The sequence below is a fragment of the Anser brachyrhynchus genome, assembly GCF_964034855.1.
Source record: "Anser brachyrhynchus genome assembly, chromosome: 7".
In the NCBI taxonomy this organism is placed as follows: Eukaryota; Metazoa; Chordata; class Aves; order Anseriformes; family Anatidae; genus Anser; species Anser brachyrhynchus.
In genome coordinates, this window is record NC_137701.1 from 6,286,492 (window position 1) to 6,309,775 (window position 23,284).

The 23,284-nt window shown below is 35.6% G+C and overlaps 1 long non-coding RNA gene across 1 annotated transcript; it reads right to left on the reverse strand.

Moving 5' to 3' along the window:
* Positions 1-770: 770 nt before the first annotated feature.
* LOC308197809 lies at positions 771-23,232 on the reverse strand. The gene is made up of 3 exons (XR_013953294.1): positions 21,640-23,232; positions 20,906-20,955; positions 771-1,291 (listed from the first exon to the last, which is right to left on the reverse strand). It is a non-coding gene; the product is annotated as an uncharacterized lncRNA (long non-coding RNA).
* Positions 23,233-23,284: the final 52 nt, after the last annotated feature.

The following is a 23,284-nucleotide window of genomic DNA, read 5'->3' on the forward strand; positions in this document are numbered from 1 at the left end:
GGGTAAATCCGTGATGAAGAGTAAGTCTGTCAGTAGTGTTTAGATCCATAGCGTTTGAATGATGCAGTCCCTGCACATAATCCCTGTCAAAATGTGCTTTTGGAAACACCAGAACATTGCACCAATATATTTTGCAAGTTACGGGAGATGCTACTTAGGGACACACCATATTACTAATAAGAAGAAAAGGAATTCAAGTTTGCCCTCTCTCCTCTATTCCCCGTGGCCTTCTGCCATGATACCCCCAGTGACAGGATAGGAAGTGTCTTTGGAAAGGCAGGGAATTCATCCATCATTCCCCCGGCTGATTTTTTTCACAGCACAGCACTGCTGTGCAAGTTGCCTTTCATTTTTCATTGATCAACAGACAAACCTCAAGAATAGCTATTTAGCAGAACAAAACATGCCACTGAAATCAAAGGAAAGGTGTTTCGTGTGTAGTGGGTGTTTTGTTTTCTTTATAGATGGAAAACAGTTCAGGGTGGCAATTTACAGTTAAGAGCGGAATGATCACGATGATCACGATGATCACGATGGAATAAACATGAAGGGTAAAAATCAACACCAGGCAGCTTTTTAGATCAGTAACTCCTAGATAATTACAAGCATAGATGTGAATTATATAAAAAGTTAATTAGTCTGCCTGCCTTTTCCATTCACTCCTAACCTCAATAAAGAACCTCCAAAATGTATACATGGAAATGAGACAAATTATGTCTGCTCTAGAGGTTATTAGAAGGCTTCTTAAATTTCCCATCAGTTCAATTCTCTCACAGAAAAGACACAAACCCTAACATATGCTTTCAGAGTTGTTTGTAAACTTTACCAATAAACTAAGAAGCTAGGAAGCTGTTGCAAAGGATTGTGGTGTAAAAAAAAGATTGAGCTGTTGGAGAATCATATCTGCTAAATTCCAAAAGATAAATAGACAAATTTATCCTTCCTGTGAAGGATGGAAAGTGGAAAACCTTTTGAGGAAATTTGTCTGTGAATTATATCCTGAATAACAACATAGCCAGGAATAGTTTTCAGCATCCAGAAAATATTAAACATTATTTTGAAAAATAATAATAAACCTGTCTGTAGTGAAATATTAAGACAGTTGAATACCTAATGAGTTTGAGAAAAATGCTTTTATTTCATTCACAGCTGATCCTTGAGCGGTCGGTATACACTTCCAAAATACTTTGTTATTGTTGTTGACATCTATGCCCATACACCCTTCATCAGCATCTTATGGAAACTGACAGCAGCATTGCATGTGTCTCCTTATCCACTTGCCTGTAGAAAACTGAGAGAAAGGATAAGGAGAGAATCTGTGAAATCTACACAAGCATGGAAGAAAAAAATAAAGGTAAATTTCTACCCAGAACCATGCTTAAGAGTAATAAAAGCAGAGTAATCTAGCCCATTTCAAGGTTGATTTGTTAATTGTGTGCAGCATGTAGACTCATCACCTGTGTTTCTTATGGGTGTGACCATTTTTGAGGAAAAAGGCAGTTTATGTATCGATTTCTTAGACAAAACTGCAGTTTGTTTCAGTGTCAGGAAGCATCTTTTTATATTTGGCTTTTCAAAACATACATCCAAGCCTTAATTTTTTTTTTGAACAAAAGAAGCACTCAAAAGTGCAAACAAGCACTCAAACCTCTTTGGTATATGTACTGTTTTTATTATGATCAGAGAAGCTCAGCTGCAGTTAGGTTACTAGATGAAATATCAAAGTTTTGATCTACCTATTGAAAATATATATATTTGTGAAGTCATAGCCTCCCTTACAGGTTTTACACTTTGCAAAACTAAGCTTCAGGAGAATGTTAGTAAAACTCTAATTAAGGTCAGTAGCTCACTCATAATAGCAAAGCAGAACCCAATAGAAAAACAGAAAACGTTTTGGCTACAGAAGTACATTATCTTCGGTTCTCTGAAAATGATCCAGAAAGCAAGGAAAATGTGCAGTTAAGGGTACTTTCTGAAGGACAGAGTCTTCATCAGAGAAAATTAAAAATATAATATGATAGAGTGTGTGTGTGGGGGGGTTGTTTTTGGTTTTGTTTTCCAGATTTTTCTGGCATGAAGTCAGGGTAGATTTTGTCCAACTTCAAGTTACACCATTTAGAACACTATAAAAATATTTGTATGCGTAGAATGTGTTTCCTCAGGAAAGGATGTATTTAAAAATTCTTTCTGCATGCAAATTAGTTTCTTAAAAACTGAGACATTTTATAAACACAAAAAAAACAGTAAGTGAGAAGCTTTGTATTTCTTAATGTGTTATTTTTGATGTAGGTTGCCTTGCAGTATTTAAACAAAAGAAATGTATAGCAAACCTATTTTCAACTTAAATTCGGTGAATATTTCCTGAGGAGAATAGAAAAACGTGTGTGTTTTGTTTTTTTTTTCTCCTTCTCCTGTCATTTTTCCCCATCAACAATGGCACTATGTGAATAAATAAGAACAGTGAGAGGAAAAGTAGAGCAAAAACATAGGAATTGTAGAAATAGTACCTCTTTACCTATTTTTTAAATGGCATAATCCATGTTCAAGTCTAGGAGGAAAAAGAATAAAACCGTGACTTCCTCTGTAGTCTAGGTCCCCAGAACCTGAAGTGGACCAAGCCAGGTCATTCCTGGGGCTATCGTTCTAGAGTGTTGCAGAGAATTTGAGCACAGAACAGGCACAGAAGAAATGAAAAGATATCCTCAAGGGAGAACAAAATCACATTCATATACACATAAAAATTGTCTCCTTATATGAAAGGATATTTTATTGTTCTCATGAGGTTGTAAGCATCAGTCATGTAAAGAGATAGTGATGACTGAGTGGAGAAAATACACGATGTGCAAAAGCAATGGAATCCGCATTCATCTACATCTGTACCTGCACCAAGATCAGAGAGTAAATATTAATCGCTTGGATTGATTTAACAGAAAATAGTTACTAGAAGGAACAAAGATTAAAGGATTGCACCAATTGCACAACCTGAAAAGTTTTACCTCCCTACTGAGCACCGTCTCACCCCTCACAAAGACCAAAACCTAAATAAACATTACCCTGCAGGAATGTTCAATAAATAAGATAGCAAAGTACCTCCATTCAATCTTTCTTATGAAGAAAAATTGCCACACAAATTTCCGTCCTTGATTTCTTATTTAACCTGTGGGCCTTTTTAACGGTGTCATGGAAGTATAATTTATACCCTCAATTTAAGTTTTCCTTGCTTTACCAGAAAACTAGCAATGTTTACACGGTAAACAAAAATCACATCCCAACATTGATCTGAACGGCATTAGGAGGAGGAAAAAAAAGGTGCGCATATCAATAAAGGGAAAGACATCAGAAGCAGTGTCAGTTTGTGTATCGCATCAGAGACAGCAAAGCCAAAGAGGGCTGAATACCCAGACAAATAGTTGCCTTATCTTCTATAAACTTAATCAACTGGGTAACCAGGTAGCTGTTCCTCAGCTCATCTGAGCAGATGTTGGCCTCTTGACAACAGTTATGTAGCAACACGTTACCTTAATTTTCACTTTTGTTTGACAGTTGACCAGAACCTCTTGAGATAGGATTTACTGAGAGCCTATGACAGAGGCTCATATATATTGGAAGATCTGATGTGGAGTTATTTGGGAGAGATGGAAGAACATGAAACACAGCTATTTTGTCTAGCTTGATTAACTGGGAATGCAGTCATACTTCAAAGATGTGAAGGGTTATTGACTCAAAATTACAAGATTTCTTGCATTCCTCTCAATCCATTTATAAAAGGATTCCTGCTGAATATATATATAACATAAGAAAAAACACTCTTGTGTATATGAATGTTTGTGTATATGAATTTTTCCTCATCATTGGGAAAAAAATATGTTCAGAAAGAACTATTAAATTTTCCAGGTGTCATAACCTACTCAGTTTTTTCCAGGTGTCTTAAAAAGTTGAGCTGTTTAAAGCCTCCATCTGACTAGAGTCCCTGTAGTCCATCAGCAGTGACTGATTTACTGTTGATCATTGTAAACCTGAGCATGAGATCAATATCAACTAACAATCTATCTAAAGAGGAAGGTTTTCTATGCTACCCCTCGTAGAATTTCCACCCCAAAGGGTTCAGTTTCTGTATCCCTCAAGTTTTGTGGAGGTGTGTAACATTTTTAAGGTCGTGTAGCCACCACTACAAAATACTTACAAAATGGAAAAGTAGTTTCTCATGCAGAACTTCTCACAGACTATTTATTGGAACTACAAAGCCAAGAGAGAAAAGGAACAGACTAGAGGCATTTCCTTTTCTCAAAACTTTGGAATGAAGACACAATGGAGACTCTTCATTAAAAATAAAGGCTAATATGAAAATAAGGTATTCCTTGTGAAGAACAGGAGTGTAAAATACTTAATATCACTTTTTTTCCTGAGCAAGTTATCCTTTGAAGTGTAGTAGAACATTTATTTAAGAAAGTATTTGAAATAGTCTGTTACTTATTCTGTGAGAAAGTTCTAGAACCATAAGGCAGCCTAAAACCTAATTATGCTTCTTTAAGACAGGGAGAATAAAAGAAATCTTTACTCTATCATCTATACTACACGTGGACATCAGTTTTCAAAACTGTTTAGTATCTGAAAAGATGCAATAAAAATGTCCTCAAGGATGTCTAAATCCAAGTGAAATTTCACATCAGCTCTTATTTGAACTCACAAAGAATTTTCCCAGGGATTTTGGAGAGCAGTATCATAATATATTAATAAAATATTTATACAAAAATAAAACCTCTAAAAATAAATTTATCTGTTAAACCCTTTGCTTTTAGGGTTTCTCTTAAATAAAATGTTACAAAGGAGATGGAATTCTGAAAGAATCTCTAGTCCTTGACATAAGCAATATAGCATCTATCAACAGTTAAACTAGAAACTAAAATCTTCAAAGCTATTAAGTAAAATAGTTCAGGTAAGGCATAACAAAAGCCAAAAATTTACTTGAGACTTTCAAATCAAGGCCAATTCAATATTTTAAATGCATGTTTCATAACCCTTACTTTTCTCTATTTTCATTTCCTTCTTTTCCACATGTAATATTTCATTCCACTTAATGCAACATGCAGAGGATTAGATGTAGATGCGTTCGCAGTTAAGGATGAATTTTACTTATTCATTTTAGATATATTGTCGTACAGATGTAAACCACAATCTTGATGACAAAGGATGCATTTAATGTTCATGTTTTAACATTTTTTAAAATTATTTTGTACGTAAAATGTAAAGCTCAAAAATAAGACGATAATTCTGGTAGAAAGATATGAATGCTGAGCACAGCACAGGGTTAACACCAAAACAAAGACCAAATACTGGAAGAAAAAGAAATAAAGTTACATTTAACAATGTTTTTTTGTAGTCTGTAGCAGGGAAGATATACATCCAATTACAACTGCTCTATAGTTTGGAAGTCTGGAGTGTAATTAATTATCGACATTATTTGTGTTCTGCAGAAATGAGCTGTCACCCATTTTAGTCAGCTGTGCAATCATTTTTAAAACTACTTGTCTCCATCATGAGCCTTTAAATCTGCCAAAATCATGAAACATATCTTGCTTATTCAATTTTCAGAGACAGAACTATGTGTTTCTTTCTAGAAGTTCAACATTAAATATTTTTATATGCACCCTCTGTCCTGGAACACACATGTGGAAAGCAGTAAGTTCCATTAATCTCTTCCAGTGGATGTTCCATCTGAAACTATAAGAATCCTTAGTAAATGCCAGACAATTAAACTACCTTCTTAGATAAAACAATAGGAGTAAACGTCAATTTAAAACATGGTATTGGTGTGTTCTGGAGCACACTTCTCAAGAGCTGGCATAAACTGGCACCTTCAAGCAAGGAGAACAGAACATCACCTTGTAATTGAAAATGCACCCTTGAGACAGCATCTGCAAATAGAGAGTTTGGACGGACTTATCTAGATATTTGAATTAACTTTGAAGTTTTCCTCTAATCTTCTTAGGTACTATTCTTGAATTACGGGAGTGAGAAGTGAATGTAAAATTACTTCTTAGTTGACAATTGATAGTTGTGATTTATGAACTTATTCATAAGTCTAAGTGTTTTCATTGGACACAGGGTCACATATTTCCATGGCTACCAGAATGAGACTCATCTGTTATTCCCTACCAAGCATCTCAAACTTTTTTTTCTTCCTTTTTCCATTTTGTTGGTAGATATCTCACATAATTATTACTGGGTTCGTGCTTTTAGATGAGAAACTACTCAGGCTGTAGACAGCTTGTAAATGTACTTGGATATTGCAGGGGAAATTCAACTCATCTGGAAAGTAGCAGTACATTATAAAAATAAAGCAGTGGGTGCAAGGAATCTATGAAATCTGAAGAACATTAAAACATGCCTGATGACTGATATCCCCTAAGGCCTATGACTGATACCATTTTGAACTCTCCTAACTAAATATATTGTCTGTCTCATACTTGACAGTCTCAAAAATTAGTTCATGGTCTTCTGATGTTAGTGACTTTTGTTATAGTCCCTTGGTCAGAGCTGTCCATCTTCCACAGGTGGTGAGGTAAAAACCAGCTTCCCCTAATGGAAACTGCAGTTAGAATTCTGTTCATAATGATGTTCTACAGATCCCTTTTGTGAAAACAAAGGATGAAAAATTAAAGGAATAAACATTTCCCAAAATTTGGACCGTACATGTGACCATGTCTCAAACAGCTGTTCCTTAAAACTAATGTGGAACTGGTAGGGTAAAAGGCCTAACTGAACTTTGAAAAGATGCAACAGAGAGTGCATTTTAAACTTACATGTAATTACATGGAGTGCAATACTTTCCCCGAAAGTTCAAAAAATGCTGCTTCATCAATAGCAATTTAATATTGTGATAAAATCTTGTTCCAGATGAACCCTGACTTTATCTACAACTCCTACACCCCCCCTAGAGACTATTTAACATTAAGTACATTTCAAAATGAAGCCTAAGCATTCCTTTGAAAGTAATAATCGTTCTGATTCATGGTGGCTGATGTTGTTGTTATATTACTCAGAAAAGTGACGGGTGGTTATTCTTTGAATAAGGAGCATACAATTCACAAAACTATGCTAATGAAGCACTTTGCTAGTCAAAACAGCGGTATAGTATAGCTGTACCAAAGAAGACATAAGTATACCGAAGTTGACAGATAACTTGTTCTGGGTGTCTTGTAGCCTCACTTTGTGTGAGAAAAGGGGAAACATTTGTTTTTGATTAACTTTTATTTTAGTAATGACATCAATAATGACTTATCAGTCAATAGTTTTCTGTAATAAGTTATTTCTCCAACCACCTTTTTCTTGCTAGTTAATTCCTAACAAGTAAATTGCCTTTTTTGCCTCCTAACACCTTCCAGTATCAACTCACAAAATGATTCTTACAGCTGAGTAACATACACGTGCTCTTTACTAAGATTGCCACACGTGGGTGGAATGAATCTCTGGTGTACGTTGCTTATTGGGATACCTACCTCTGCGTAGCCCATTCCATCCTTGCCAATCTATAAGAAACAGGAAATCCAATTTGTTCTGCCAAACCAAAAATCTCAGAAGTCTCAATTAAAAGAATCCGGAAAAAAAGTTACTAAAGAAAACATAAGAACAATAGAATACACATCTGCTACCAATCTCATTTCCTAGCTGTCACTTGAAATTTCTAAGGCATGCTTTAGCTGCAGAAACAAAACAAACAATTCAGCACCATTTCCCTTCCTTTATTCCCCACCTAGTAATCAGGATCACATTCAAAATTAGAAAAGGAGAAAACTACAATTATCCCAGAGTTAGGATAGTGACAATACTCTATAAATATATTTTAGATGAATATACATTGTGCATATTCCTTAGGAATCTCAAAATGAGCTTGAAGTTTTTATAGAGATGATACATGAAATACATACCCATGTCTGAAAGGTAGCATTTTAAATATTTTTTCTAAGTTTCTTTTTTTCCTATTTTAGCGTTGTTTTCCCATTTCAAAAAAAAAAAAAATACCAAATTGTTTTCTTTACTTCTTATTGTTGTCTTTTCCGTGGTTGTATTTCCTTCTATTGATTTTTCATTCTTTCCAGAGTAGAGCTGTGCCAGTCTCTACTTTGCACTCGCTGCTGCGTATTTCTTCCCCTAATTTTTGTATGCAATATAGCAGTTATGTGGCTTTAGCTGAGTCTCTTCCTTCCTCCCCATACTGATCATTCAGATTTTGTTAACAGGAGGGACAGCCTTTGGCATCCCTACCAATTGAATTAGACGTAACATGGGACCACAGGAATAAAGAATATTTTTTATTTATTGCTGAGTCTTTTGTAGTTTTCATCTTTACTCTATGCATTTGCATCAGCTCTGAAGCCAGTCTTGCTACCATACAAAGTTGTGAGCAAATATGTTCTCATATTTCCAGCAGTCTACAAATTAACTTACAAGTTACTATTGCTGCATCTTGCATGAACCAGAAACTTCTCATGTCATAATAACCCAGCCACGATCTTCCCTATTGAAAAAACATTCTTCCAAAAGTAATTTTTTCTTTTAATGGCTACAAGAACATGAAGAACCTTAGCTAATCTTCCTAAACATACAGTTTTTTCCTGTTATGTTGTAAGTTCCTTAGCTCACCTTGAAGAATGACATCCCTTCAGAACCTTTCAACGTTTGACATTTAGAATGGCAAAGCTTTTCATATTCATGAAAAAGTAACTTTCCAATATGGCACATGATTTTACATCAGCATGTTAGCAACTCAAACCAAATAATGCCCCTGGAAAAGCCTCCTAATCATCCCACTGCAATTTCTCTTCTATAGCTTAATGAAGCAAGGGCAATACCTTCATTTACCAACATCAATAGATTAAGAGTAACTACCCTAAAAGTGTATTTTCTTAGTATTTGTTCCTAGAATATTTTTTCTAATCATTTTCTGCTGTCTCCGACTTCATATAATTCTGAACCATTCTGTCATTTATTTTTCTATGTTCTTTCATTGTGTTCCTATAAAAATTAATTTTATTGTTATATTGTATCAGAAATGTCAATTCTGTATTTTTCCTTCAGTTTGTTGCTGCCCCCTTATTTGTATTATCACAAATTGTTTCTTTATTTTATTCCCTGTTCTTCTAGTAGATGTCATTTAATATTAACCCTCCTTTTGTTAGCCCTTTCTTCCACCTTTTGTTTGGGCCCCCCTCCTATCCCATCTTGTGTTTGCACAACCCAGCATGGAACCAAGTAAGAAAAAGTGACCTTCAAATAAATATTCCCTCAAATTTGAATATCGCCTATTCAGAAAGCACAAGAAAAACAGCACTGGAAGCATCCAACATTGCACAGAAATGATCCCTGGGAGAAGATCATAGCACCAAATTGTCTCACACATGGTTAGATAAATAATAAAGCTAGCTGCACTAAGTACCTACTTGTTCCAAGTACAGATTCATACCTCCACTTGTCAATTTATAGTAAAAACAAACAAGAAACCATCCAGCACATACCTAAAGTCATATCTGAGACAAAAAGGTAGAGAGAGAGTTTGGAACTTTTACTCTACAGCCATGCAATGGAAGAGCTCAAATGTCTCTAAAGTTTAACTTGTCATCCCACTTCCTCAGTTTAGAAAGTATTCTGGTTTTGTTCAAAGTATTGGTTTTGTTCAAAATGTCCTGTTGATTCACACCCTCAAGTACCCTCTGGATAATCGAGCATCCTTTTGTTCTCTGCTTGGCATGAGGCACTGATAAACACTACCAGTTCCCATTTTCTACAAGTCTGAAGGGTACAAAATGGAGGCTTTAAAAAATAATAAAAAGCAAAAACACACACAAAAGCAGCACAGAAGTACTACAACTACTTGACAACCAACATACCAAGAGATAAACATACAGCACAGATTAAGCATGCTGTTATGAGATGAATGCCAACTTGATGGTTACAGCAAACATCTGGCCTTAATCTATACTGCTCATTAGCTGGAAGTATTGCACACTCGGGTTTAGATGTAGTAAATAATGCCCAAAATGTATACCACATGGATATATTTTTAATATATTGTTAGAACTGAAAGAAAATTAAACAAAGTGAACTCCCCCAATAAAAGTTCCTTGGCTGCAATTTAAATAATGCACAAAAGGTCAAAGAAAATGATGCAATTCCTTGGATAATTTCTGATTGCAAAAATGTTTTAAAGGATAACTTTCCTTCTTCACCCTTAGATACTTCTTTCCTCGCTTTTAATTATGCTAGCTGAGCTGTTTGTGAGGCCTCTTTGTAAGTTTATTTACAAATATCTGTGTTGAAGAGAAACCTAGAAATATAGGCTTTCTTTTTTCACTTTGGCTTTCTCAGCTGTTAGAAGGTAGGATTTTAAAAATAATTGATTGGGACAACTAGGACAGCAAACAACAATTGGGAGAGACAGTGAAGAAAAGGCAAGAAAGATAAATGGAGTCCAGTTACTCCATGTACCCCTAAGTTAAGGATATACAGAAGGCAATTCTTATGAAAATATATAAGAAAAATTGGAGAATATAGTAAAGAGGACTCTGGGGAGAAAAAGAAAAAGATAGGAAAAGAAAGAGGAAATGAAAACTGCAGTAGCAAGTGACCCAAGGAAGGGAGGAGACAATGAAACTAACCGAAATTTCAAGCTGTGGGGTATAATTTACTGATGGGTTATGCATCAACTGTTTACAGACAGAACTTACTAGAGCAAACGTCTCAAGTTCAGCAGCAAAACGAATTGATATTTCCCTCCCTGAGGATCATTAATCCATATTATTAAAAAACTATGAGATAAGAACATTAACCTATCACAGCTAAATGACATGCCAGTTCTTGATAGTGGTCCTTCTACTGATCTTGCTTTTTATGCCACATCCAAACAATTCTTTACCATTGTTATTATAAGCTAGGTTTCAGACTCAGATACTGAAAAAATGCAAAATATCACTTAGCCTGTACCCTGCTATTGCATGACTGTTTCCTGAAGTCCTTCACCATCCCCATTTTAATCTAGTTTAAGTTTTTTAAATTGTGACCTTACAAAATAAGAGAGCTACAGAAAACAAACTTCGTAGGTTAACAAGGTTTTCACAAGAAAAAGTGATGCTAATGTATGTGAAGCTAAGGCTTATTTAGATCACTATGGACTTTTATATCAGAGCTGTTATCAGCATGTGTTACATCACTGCATGTCCCTTCCTCTTGAATCTTGCTATGCTACATTGTGCCAAGGAACATTCAATTGTTAAAAGTTTATACATTTTAAAAATGCATTCATAAAGATAGAGCTATTTTTTTTGCCATCTTATTACAGTTTCATTGTTTTGGAGACATCTTCAGTGTCAATGCAGTTGGGAACAGTCTTTTGCAATTTTATTAAAAATGAAGGAAGTTTGATTAATGTCTCCTTATTGAAATCAACACCAGCTGGATTTTATGTCCCAGTCATAATGCATAAAGACTGTATGTGTTCAGCATATGAGCAGCAGAACAGAGAGGTTCTGTTGCCTGTTTATTTTTCTCATATGGCAAACAAAAAAAGCATTATAAAAATAATAATAGGGAAAAAGGGAACATGAGAAAGTGTGGCTTTAAAGACTCAAGCCTGTAGAAAGTTAACATCAATAGCAGTCAGAAATAGTGCTTAGGTCCATGTGTTCATTTCCAAAAGAAACTTTAAACATTTAACTGAAGTATAGTAAAACAGACATGAAATACACAGAATCACAAGTTAAAACAGCTGTTTTCAGAAAGAGTAGATTTACTTTGCTGCAAAAATATTTTTGTTAGAAAAAAGGAAAAATTCCAAAGGAAAGACAACCACAGTTGCAAGTCAGCAGTTTAAAGTAGAGGTACTTCAATGTCCTTGGTTAGGAACATTTCATAAATAAATAAATAAAATGTAGAAACAACCAAGTTGCCCATTTTAATTCCCAAGAATAGATAAGCCCTTTTCAAGCTAGCTTGTTATATGAAATCCAGTCTTCCAGCCAGCAGTGTTGAAGGAAGATCTGATATAAGCAGAAGCAGGAATGTTCTGCTGAAAACAAAAATATTTAGGCTTCTGTTAGAAACAAGAGTCTGAAAAAAAAGTGTAATTCCATCTTGAAACAGAGTGTACATGGAGAAAAGAATAAGAATTCTTCAAGTTACTTTCTCAAAGTAGATGATTTTTTCCCCCTATATAGCTTGGCTTGCATTCAAATAACAAAGGTGTTTGATAATCTGTGCAAGGCTGCTCCTGCTCAAAAAAAGAAAAGGCAAGGTGGCGGAGTTTTCTTCCTTTTTAATTCATAGTATACAGCAACTCATAACAAAGGAAGAAGCAGCAAAGATGTGTGGTAGAAAATAACGAAGCTTTCCTATATTTAAAATCTGAACAGTTTGAAAGTTGACAGGTCATTTACGGTGGTTTTTTGATTGAACCTGCTGGGTAAAATATTAATTAGTTCTAAGAATCAGAAAAGTTAACTGAGATTGAGAGCTATACATAAGAAGCTGACCTTTAAGACCAAATCTGACAGGAGCACAGCTAACACAGTGAATTGACTAGTAGTATTTTATCACATTGTCTTAGCATTTGTTACCAACTGGCACATAAAAATCTTGCTGGAAATGTATTCCTGTTATGATTGAATTTGTGTGCCACAACAAACTTTAAATAACGAGGCTGTCATTCAGAGCTGTGTTCAGCTATGGGTAGCAAGCACGAGAAGTGTCCTAAGGACAACAAAGGGACATTGAGGAGTAAAGATCTACAAATTTTCAGCTGAATATGTTGAAAGCACTACATAATATGTAAGTGCATGCTACAAACATCTGTCAGCTCTCTGAGCATGCGTATAACTGCCCAGATGTAAGTTGTTCACATACTTTGTTTTAGAATTAGAACTCATAAAAAGTCCAGTGAAGTTCCTAATCATTAAAAAACAATAAAATTGAGTTTTACCTTTTTACAAAGGTAGAAATTAATACATACTGTTACGTGATTATGTTGTAAATGACAACAAGAAACCTTTCTATTAACAATCACAACTGTGCATTATTCAGTTCAAATGCTACAAGATTAGCACAAAAGAACTCTGGCCCTTAATTTGTTTGGCAGCAGGACTGAACCCTTAAAAGTTACATATAAATCATATGACTTTTTTTTTTTTGGCTACATACCATACACTATAAGTGAAGATGAACCTTAAAACATTCCTTCCTTTTTACATGATTATATTTGTGTGCCCTGACTATCAAAATAGATATGTGTTATGTTTTTCCTACTTTACAAGAAGGAAACTAGGTAAGAACTAGCCTTTAAAAAAAAACACTGGAGAAAAATTGCCTACAGAAACAAGTCTCTTCTGTCCAGCTTGACACAGAAGAAAGTCAGTGCATTTAACAATATTAGAATCTACTACTTCGTAGCCTCAGAGCGTAAAACAACCTAAAATACACCAGAAGGTCCAAAGCATGGGTGAAGTCATGGCCCTTGCTTTTCATTATATGACTGCAAGATAGACTGGTTACGCCTGGAAAGCCACCTGCACCACGTTAAAACTAATTTGAATAATACTTCCACCACTGCAGAACTGATTAAAGCAACATTTACCTTAAACAGAAACATGTGCTGTAAATTTGCATACAAATTGCATTCACTATTATGTATTTCTTGATGTCTTGTTACTTTTCCTAAATTGCATGCAAATAGAAAACTACGAGATAAACACTGTGTTAATTTTAGATCATTGTTGTACAGGTTGGAAATTGTGTGTCTTAATATTATATCATTTGAATGATTTACCTCCTTGTGTTCTAGTCTTACATAGATTTTTTTCTACTGCCCAAATTATGCTACTAGTTGCAGTATTAGCAAAACTCCAGAGATCAAGAAATAGGGAGAATGATTACATATTCAGATATATACAGTTAAATTGTTCAATATACTTCTGAAATGCAGAATTACAGGCTATTTCTACAATACAAAGAAGTCCCACATTAGTCTTACTGTGCAGACAATCAGCTGGTGTGATCGTTTCTAACTTTCTTATACCAATAACTGTCTATTAAGCTGGTGAACACCAAAAAGTCCAAGTCCTACTGCAAGTCACTTTCAACATGTTCACAGGAAATCTTATCTACAGTTAAAATAGTGACCCCCCTTATCTGAGCTCCTTTTCAAGCCCTTGTAACTTATTTTCATGTCGATTGCATTTGTTAACAGTGTTTGCTCCTTCTGGTGTGAAGAAGTCCTCAGAGAAACTAAGCACAGTCAAGTGCAGATGATTTCTCAGGAAGCAGTTCAGCAGAATGATGGGGTGGTAAAAGAAAGCAGAAAAAAAAGCAAATTGGATTATCTGCTCAGTGATCTGGACTGCAGATATACTTCAGAGGCTTTTCTGCTTTGTTTGGTGAGACTTTACAAGGGAAGATTTATATTCCGTATCATGTTGGTCCACTGAAAGCCTGAAAAATGATGGTTCCTCTGGATCGTCACTTACTTTCTGTCTGGGCAAGAGAAGGACTGAAGACAGCAGTTTACACAAAGTGTCAAGGGGGTGTCAAAGAAGTGAAAATCCTGCATACAAAATGGCTGTCATGAACCTGATTAATACATGGAAATAAAACTCATTCATCTGTTCATCATAGTAGGTGTCATCTCCCAGCTGATGATCAATTTATATACAGGTTGTTTACCTGCCTCTGGAAGCTGGCAGGATATTTTCATTGCAAGTTCACAGCAAAGAGGCAGCAAGCCTTTCAGATAATTACTGATCTACTGTTGCACCTTACTGTGAATTAACCTCACTAGCCTGTGAAGGATAGCCTTAGTAGGCACATGACACCAAAACAAGATAGTCCCCATGCCTATTACATTTGTCTCACCTGATATCTAATTTGATGATAGTAAAATAAAACCCGCGAATTGATCAGGCATGATACAACAATAAGTAACTGAAGTCTGAATAATGTGATATTTCTACATCACTGAAAGCTCCTAATGGGGAGGAGAAAAAAAATATTGTTCTGCCTACTCACACACTAGACAAAAGACTGGATGTGGTAATTCAGCATGTGGACTGTTTTGACTAATTCAGCAAACACATTAAGACTTACCTGTTGATGCATATTGTGCCATCATACGTTAATCTAAATAATATTTGTTATTCATATCTGGAACCGTTGCTTGTAATACTTGGATACTGTTGTTGCAAAGGAGATCTGGAGCCAATAACATTCTCTTTCCCTAGATATTATGGACCTGTCCCTTTTGGAGCAAGCATTAGATGCATCTTCAAACCTCCAAATCCTGGTGGGAAAAGGGAAAGCCAAAGTCCAACAGTGGAGAAAAAGGTATTGGCTCTATTGCTGTACTCTGGATGGTGTTCCAAGAGGAAAAGAAAACAGACAAGAAACAAGCTCTGATTTGAAGGATGATTCTATGTTTCTGGAAAAGGTGCACAGCAATATATTGAATTTTCTTAATAAATTCTAAGGCCAATGTTCATGCCTTTGTAATGTATTTAACTTTCTCTGGTATATCAAATTCTGATTGTTGTTTTTTGTTTGTTTGTTTTTCCTTTGTTTCTCCATCATTTGGCATAGGTTTTTATACTGAACACTGAAATATAAAGGTGACTGCAGAGCAGAGATGGAATAGCTCCACTCACTTCAATGCAAAACAAAAGTGAATACAGGCGGTTGCTTCTGGGCACAGGCATGATCCTTGCTCAGATTTCTGAAATGGGTTCTGTGTAACTTGAACAAAGTAGAGATGGGATTACTTCTTCCGTTTTTGAAATGATAGGGGTGTGAACTAACTGGGGGAGGTGCCAAGATATTTTTTCTTTAAACCTAAGACAAAATCTTACTCCTCTCTGCTCTCCAGGTTAGTTTTTTTGACAGCTGTAAAACTGAGCAAGAGCCCTGGAGAAAAACACTAAGGGTATTAGAAAAGATTGATGAAACCATCGTCTCGTAGCTCCAGAAAGCAATTCTGACATTTTTCAGAGTAGATCAAGATATCATGTAAACACACAGATCATGAGTATTGAATAGACAAGAGGGAAAAAGAAAAAAAGTAAAATATAGATAAATATGCACCTTTCCAGGACATGCTTTTCTTGCAGAAGTAATCACTTCCCTGTCTCTAAAAAAAACATACATTTGATATGAAGAAACAAAGAACACCTGTCTTTGATTATTCCTCTGTGGAAGGAAATGATAGAATTTCAGTAAGAAAATAGGACTGCCAGCTACATGATAAATGGAGTCAGAAATGTCTAAATTCACTTTACACAAACTTTTCAGTCAATGAAATATGCCAGCTAATACAGTCAAAACACACACATTGTCTTAGTTACACAACGTCCTCCCAAGACACATTGGATGTTGTTTTGGTTTTAAATGGAAGAGAAAGGGTTGGTTTGGTGGTGTTTTTTTTGTTTGTTTTCTGTTTATTCCCCCCCCCCCCCCCCCAATTTGTGTTGTGCTTTCTGAAGAAAAGCTTCTCCTTGAAGAGGAACCTACTTAAGGAAGGTAGGAGGAATATATTGCACATATAACTTGCTTTGTGGACTATCGGAGAGCTTGATAACCATTATAGTCAGCCCAGGGAAAAAAATAGGAAGACAAACTAGAAAGCAGTCACTTGCAGGAAAATGCAACTATTGTTGGGACACAGTTGTGTCCCCTGTGCAAGCCAACTCTTTTTCCAACCATAATATTTTGCTGAAGGAATAATATTGATCATTGCCCATGTGCCTCATTTAGCGTTTATGCTAGGGGAGCCTGATGTATGCTGTCTGATAATGTCTGAAAGAACAGGCACTCATTTTTCTTTAGTCTAAATTACAAGTAGTTTAAATACTGCGTAAGCAGTGTAAGCCTTGAAACCTGATATACCATATGGATATCATATGCCATTTCATCTGTTTTTTTTCCCCAGTGTGGTTGAACTCACAGCTTTTCTTGTACCTGAGGTTTCTCCCATCTGTCTCCTCGTATGTTTTAGTGAAGCTTACAGTGGCTAAAAAATATTTTCACTTTTTACATTTGAATGTTTACATTTTACATTTAGAATGGGCCCAAGGTTCGAGCAATAGAAGAGAAGGCAAGAGAATTGGGAAGAGGTCAAAAGACGCAGATTCTTAAGATAAGTAACCTAAAATGTGTGATCTGACTGAAACTGCAACCATGTTAATTCATACCGCAAACCATTTGTCTGTGAGAAATCCTATTTTCAAAATAGTATAAAGCTTAAGTTAGTAGTGGTAGACATTCTTATGGAACAGTTAGGTCTTGTCCTGGGTCAAATCCTGACCCCGTAAAGAAATGAACCAAGTACAGAGAAGTTTAACAGGGAATAAGTAGTGAAGATCCTCATTTACCCCATCACAGCAACCATTAACTGTACCACTTCTTACTGGGCATCATGCTCTCAGCTTATTGGACTTGATGGCTAGCTACCTGCTAGTTTTCAGCTGCAGGTTGTCCCCTTCTAATTTAAAAATCCACCTGATAAACATCACTCTTAGGTTTGTTATTCTGAACTTTACCCCATCGCCTCAGCACTGGTAAACTCAAACACTGTTGAAGTTTGCCTTATTTTTGTAGAGATTTTTGACATGTCTGCATACAGAAACTTGAAATATAGAGCACAGTTCACTGGTAACTTATTTCTAGCCTAATCATATAAGCAGTGTACAGTAGATAGAGTTCTGCAGTTATTTTGCTGTCATATCACTATCAATTCAAGATGCAGGTAAGTGCAGGTAAGGCCTAATTGAGACTGGCATTTTTATTTACAGGGGAGAAAAGCAAAATCCATTCTTCCTTGCCAAATAAATACTTCCAAAGGTAAAATATTAGAGTGCATTAGCCTCACAATGAATTCTGTAAACTAATATTTTTAGCTTCATTTATCAAGCTGTGACTGCAATTTGTGACTATAGAAGTCAATATGTCATAGGTCAGGTTTCTATTGTTTTAGAAAAATGAAGACAACCACAGAGTCACATTTTGCTACATATATTCTTTAATCAGAAAAAGAAAGATTACTTGCAGAGCAACCAAGTACAAACTTGGTATCACTGAGGTTGTTTTATGGTGTGTTTTACACATTTCAGAAATCAAATTATTACATGAGTTTATATAATATGGTACCCATCCAAAATTTTCCAGAGATTAAAAAAATTTGCTAGAGAAACCTAAAATAGAGACAGATTCACAATAAATACTTGTTCTCCTACCCAGTACAGATGCCAATCCACTGAAACTACAGAGAGTATCACTGAATGACAGAGCAAAGTGAACTTTCTCCTTCCCATTAAAAGCTCCCCATAATGGGAAATATGTGTTACAGGAAATAATTGCATTAAGCTAATTTCTTGGTAGCTCAAAATGTACTAAAAGAATGATTCATCAGTAACATTGAGAATCAAGCAGGCAATACAAATTCAAGGAAGTTGAACCAGCAAACTTTAGTCCTAAAGGCCCATAGATCTTGCTGTCAGACAGCAAGGTGATCTACAAAAACTCAATATAAATATCTAGGGACTAGAAAAACTTGTCAACAGGTTAAGTTTTGCTTTTTTTAAACCTTTCTTTATAGAGGTGTTCTTCAGACCTGCCACACACACACCCTTCAGATGCAGTTCAGTTAATAGATACAAATACAAGCTTCAATAGAAGTGAACACTGTTGGGAAGAAGGCAAACAGGAGAAATATAAAGAGCAATGTTTTTCCACAATCCAATGTGAAATTAAATGCCTTTCACACACTAAAAGTACATCCAATTCACAAAGCTCTAACTACTATGCCCTCTGCTCCACTATTTTTCACTTAAATACATAGCTGTTACATGAAATTAAATAGACAAAAACAGACGTAGGAAAGACTTGGTCCCTGTGAAAATGAAAAATTCTTCTTTCTTAGAAATGCTACCATCTGTTTTTCAGGGTTAAATTACAGATTTTCAACATGATCTCAGTGGGAGACTATAGAGTTCTTCCAAAGCAGGAAAATCACCAAAATTTGGCATTTGAACATTTTTGTGCTTCCGTACAGCTTTTAAACCTATATACTAGTAAATGCAAAATATTAACGATCTGCATAAAAGCAGATTTTTTTTTTGAACAGTCTACTGCAAGGCTGCATTACAAATATTACACAAGTGCAATACTTTTCCACTGTAATTGGCTTTTTTGACAAGCACAGATCATTGTAAGGTAGCCAGACAATGAAAAGGAGTTAAGCTTAATATTTTCTGTTTAAAATAGTTTAAACAAATAGAGTTCACAGTATCACAGATTTCTAGGTTAGAAGAGACCTCAAGATCATCGAGTCCAACCTCCGACCTAACGCTAAGTACTCCACTAAACCATATCGCTAAGCTCTACATTTAAACGTCTTTTAAAGACCTCCAGGAATGGTGACTCCACCACCTCCCTGGGCAGCCTGTTCCAATGCTTAATAACCCTTTCGGTAAAGAAGTACTTCCTAACATCCAACCTAAAACTCCCCTGTCGCAACTTTCGCCCATTCCCCCTCGTCCTGTCACCAGGCACATAGGAAAACAGACCAACCCCCACCTCTTTACAGCCTCCTTTAAGGTAACTGTAGAAGTTACTACAGAAGAACTGTAGTTCTTGACATAATTTGTTCTGCTGCCTTCATTCTCTCTGACATTCAGAGCTGCAGCTCACTAGTCAAATTTCCCTTCATCCTCAAACCTGCATCAGGGTATCTCCCCACCATGCCTTACCCCTGTCCCATATAGCAGGGCACACAAAACTAATGCCATCCCTCACAACAGCCTGGAAACTACTGCTGGAGATGTCATGTTCTTGGAGGTGGTTAGCAGGGAGAGTGTTGTTGCTACTGTCAGCACGGCAGATGTTATCAAGCACATTGTAATATCTTCTTGCTGATAGAAGCTTTGAAAAGCAAATATGTGAAGTGTCATTTGACAACGAAATAGCTATGAAATCTTAATCTACATTCATATTGTGAGACCTGACCAAACTGAAAATGGGGTAATAGAATCAAGAGAAGTATATGCCTGATAGCAGCTACTCAGTTCCTAAGCTTCTGATGCCACCAGTCTGCAGGGGAACTAGCAAGGTGCTAGAGGCTAGGCAGAGAGAGAGCATGTTTTCAGAGTTAGTTACCACACAATACATCACATCAGCAAAACATACTTTTTAATTAGTTTCTGAAACAAGATATGTAATCTATCATGTTGTTGTAGTACCTTTATGCTGTATTTAACCAAGCCTTTCAATGTGATATCAATTTTTGCATTTCTGAAAAGAGCAATATTAAGGCCGTAAAGTCAGAAGCAAAACAAACAAAATAGTTCACTGGATCCAGTTTGGTAACCCAAACCCAGGATTAAAACAAACAAAAAATGCATGAAAAGGAATGCTGTTTTACTTTGAGAAGCATTTATAAAGCATTTCCCATAACATGTCGACTTCCCTGTAGAATCAATATTTGAAGGTAAAGATGTGACATTAATGCTTGAGTTGTTTAATATAGTGTTTGAGCCAAATGATCCATTTTGCTTATTTCCCATCTAAAAACTTCCTTTGCACAGCTAAATGTATCTTTAACTGAATGCTTAGACTTTGCAGACAATAACCAACAGCTTGTTGCAGCCCATCTAAAGTCTGTCTACACACAAAAATAGTTTCTGTGCCTCACCCAAGTACAAACAGGCATGACATTCTTTAAGCTTCAGTAAACCGAGAAGCTGAATAAAAGAAATACTGATTTTTCATCTGATACACACAGACATCTCCAAATAAAAAGTTTCTGGGCAAAATACTCCATAGACATCCATTCATTATCACTTAACACTTAAAAATACTTAAGGTTTCTAGAATAGCATACCTTTCTCAAAGAAATGGGTTTGATCAAGTAGCCGTGGAAGTCAAGATCACCTATTTAAGATCAGAAATGTGGCACTGCAATAGCTTTTCAATTTTTATTTCTTTTCCCTGAGCAGCCATTAGATAAGAATTATACTTAAAAAATTTATCTTGCTTTATTGTAACCTATCCTTCAATGAGTGAAGTGTCAAAAAATTTAACATTTATCAGATAAGACTATTTTATTTTAACACTATATATAGCTGAAGAGAAATCTTTAGTACCTTCTAAAGGAAATATAAATTGTTCTGAGTCACTGACTGTCTCCCATCATCCCAGGAAAGGTGAGGTTAGTCCTTAAAAGCAGGACAAAATGCTTTTACAGTCTGCTTATTTACCTAACAGCACACAATAAGCAACTATAAAATTTATCCTGCATAAATTACATTAAGCCTTGCAGCAATTATTGATATCTTTTTTGGTGTATACTCAGTTATTTTTCCCTTCCTTTGAGAATATGCAATGTTTCTCCTTTTATGGGCATGTCGTCATGATGGAAGGTTACCATTATCTCTGTTACTTTTTTATTTCATACAGGAAAAGCAGTCTGCTTAAAAAAAATAGCTTTTTCTTTTATGGTATGGTTTCTGGAGCCTTTGGACACCAGATCAGCTAATACATCCTTCCCCCCCCAGTACTACATCCAACATTTTAAATTTTTAAGGAAAGGCTAAAGGCTATCTAGGCAAAACTCACCACAAAAGTGTGACCCCACAGTACCAGCAGCAAACAATAACAGCAGATACGGTAACCATCAGGCACAACAATACCACAAGCCAGGCCCACAATCTTCCCATTAATACTACACAGTCCTTCAGAAACCTGGTTAGACCAGGTCCTGAGCTTAAATGAGCTCCTGCTCAGAGGAGGGCCCAGATGTGGCTGGTCAGGGCATTTAAGACCTATTAGTGCACTGAGGCCTCTGACCTTATCTACCAAAAACCTATTGAAATCTTTAAGGGGCAGTGTTTTTATTATATTGCACCATGCCACTCTGCATACTAGTATTTTGGTGTGAATTGTTTTACGGGTCTTGTACCCATTGGCTCTTTGCAGAGCCATTTGTGACTCCTCCAGAAAATATCTCTCTTGAATGCCTTCTCCCTACTACATACTTACTAATCAATACTTGAGATTTCACCTTTTAAAACTTAAAGCCATGTATATTAATTGTTCCCCAGAGTTACTCGTAGTCTCTTGGGATTAAGTTACAAGAGGTTTCTTTCCTCTCTTTTCCACTTGCTTAATTAAATATCCACATTTCTTTGAGCTGAGCACTACACTGAAACAAGGCTTAACTAAAAGTTATGCTGCTTTCTGCTGCTCTGAAAAGGTTTTATTGATTGACTCAGTTTTTCCTTCATGCTTAAGACTACTTAGTTTAATGAGGCTTTGTTATAATAAGGGAAAAGTGGTAAAGGACAAACAATCAAACCCCCAAAAATTATCCTTTAACAGACTGTTTCAATTACCTTTCACTCTGTAACTGTACAAAGATGGGTTATTTGGACATGCCATTTCTTTCTCAAGCTATTTGAATAAGATCATTAAAAGTGCAATTTGTAGGTTCAGGGTGATAGAAATGGAGAACTCCTGTGGTTACACAAGGTCTATTTTGCCAGCTTCTTGATATGAAGTCTGTTTAAAAAGTTTTTCTTCTCAAACCAGACCTGCACAGGTTGACCGGTTTCTTTGTAGGATTTAAATGAAAAAAAAATTGAAATAAAAATAAAGAATATCACTGCAATACTGCAATATAAGGAAAAACACTGAAGGTTGTGTTATAAAGTATTTCTGACAAACACGATAATAATGCTGAACAAAGAAAGGATTCTTCAAACAATTTCACTTAATTTTGACTGGGTAATGGAACAACTATTGTCTGTTCTTTAGAGAAGGTCAAGTTTTCATTTAGCAAAGTTATATAGATTGTAATGTCTGAAACAGAACAAGGAGCTGCTGTTTTGAAAAATTGTCGCAGTCATCATTCCTGATGCATAAGATAGAAACTGGTAGAAACAGGTACTCAGGTATACAATGTAAATTATGATAAAAGAAGATTAAATAATTCCAGGATGATTTCTTTACACAGATTTCTACATTCATACTTTATAAATAGTTCCAAACTTATTGTCTATTTTTTCTTTAGTTCTTTTAATGGTTTTATAATTTTAAGTTGATTTTGTCCTACATAAGTAATCATGCTACCATACAAACATACACTTAAATATATTAAAAGTAATAATGCTTAAGATCCAAACACTCTCATCCATCAGAATAAACCATGTTTTAAATGCTAAGTTACTGGTGATAAAAGATCATCAAATTGTTTTTAATGAAG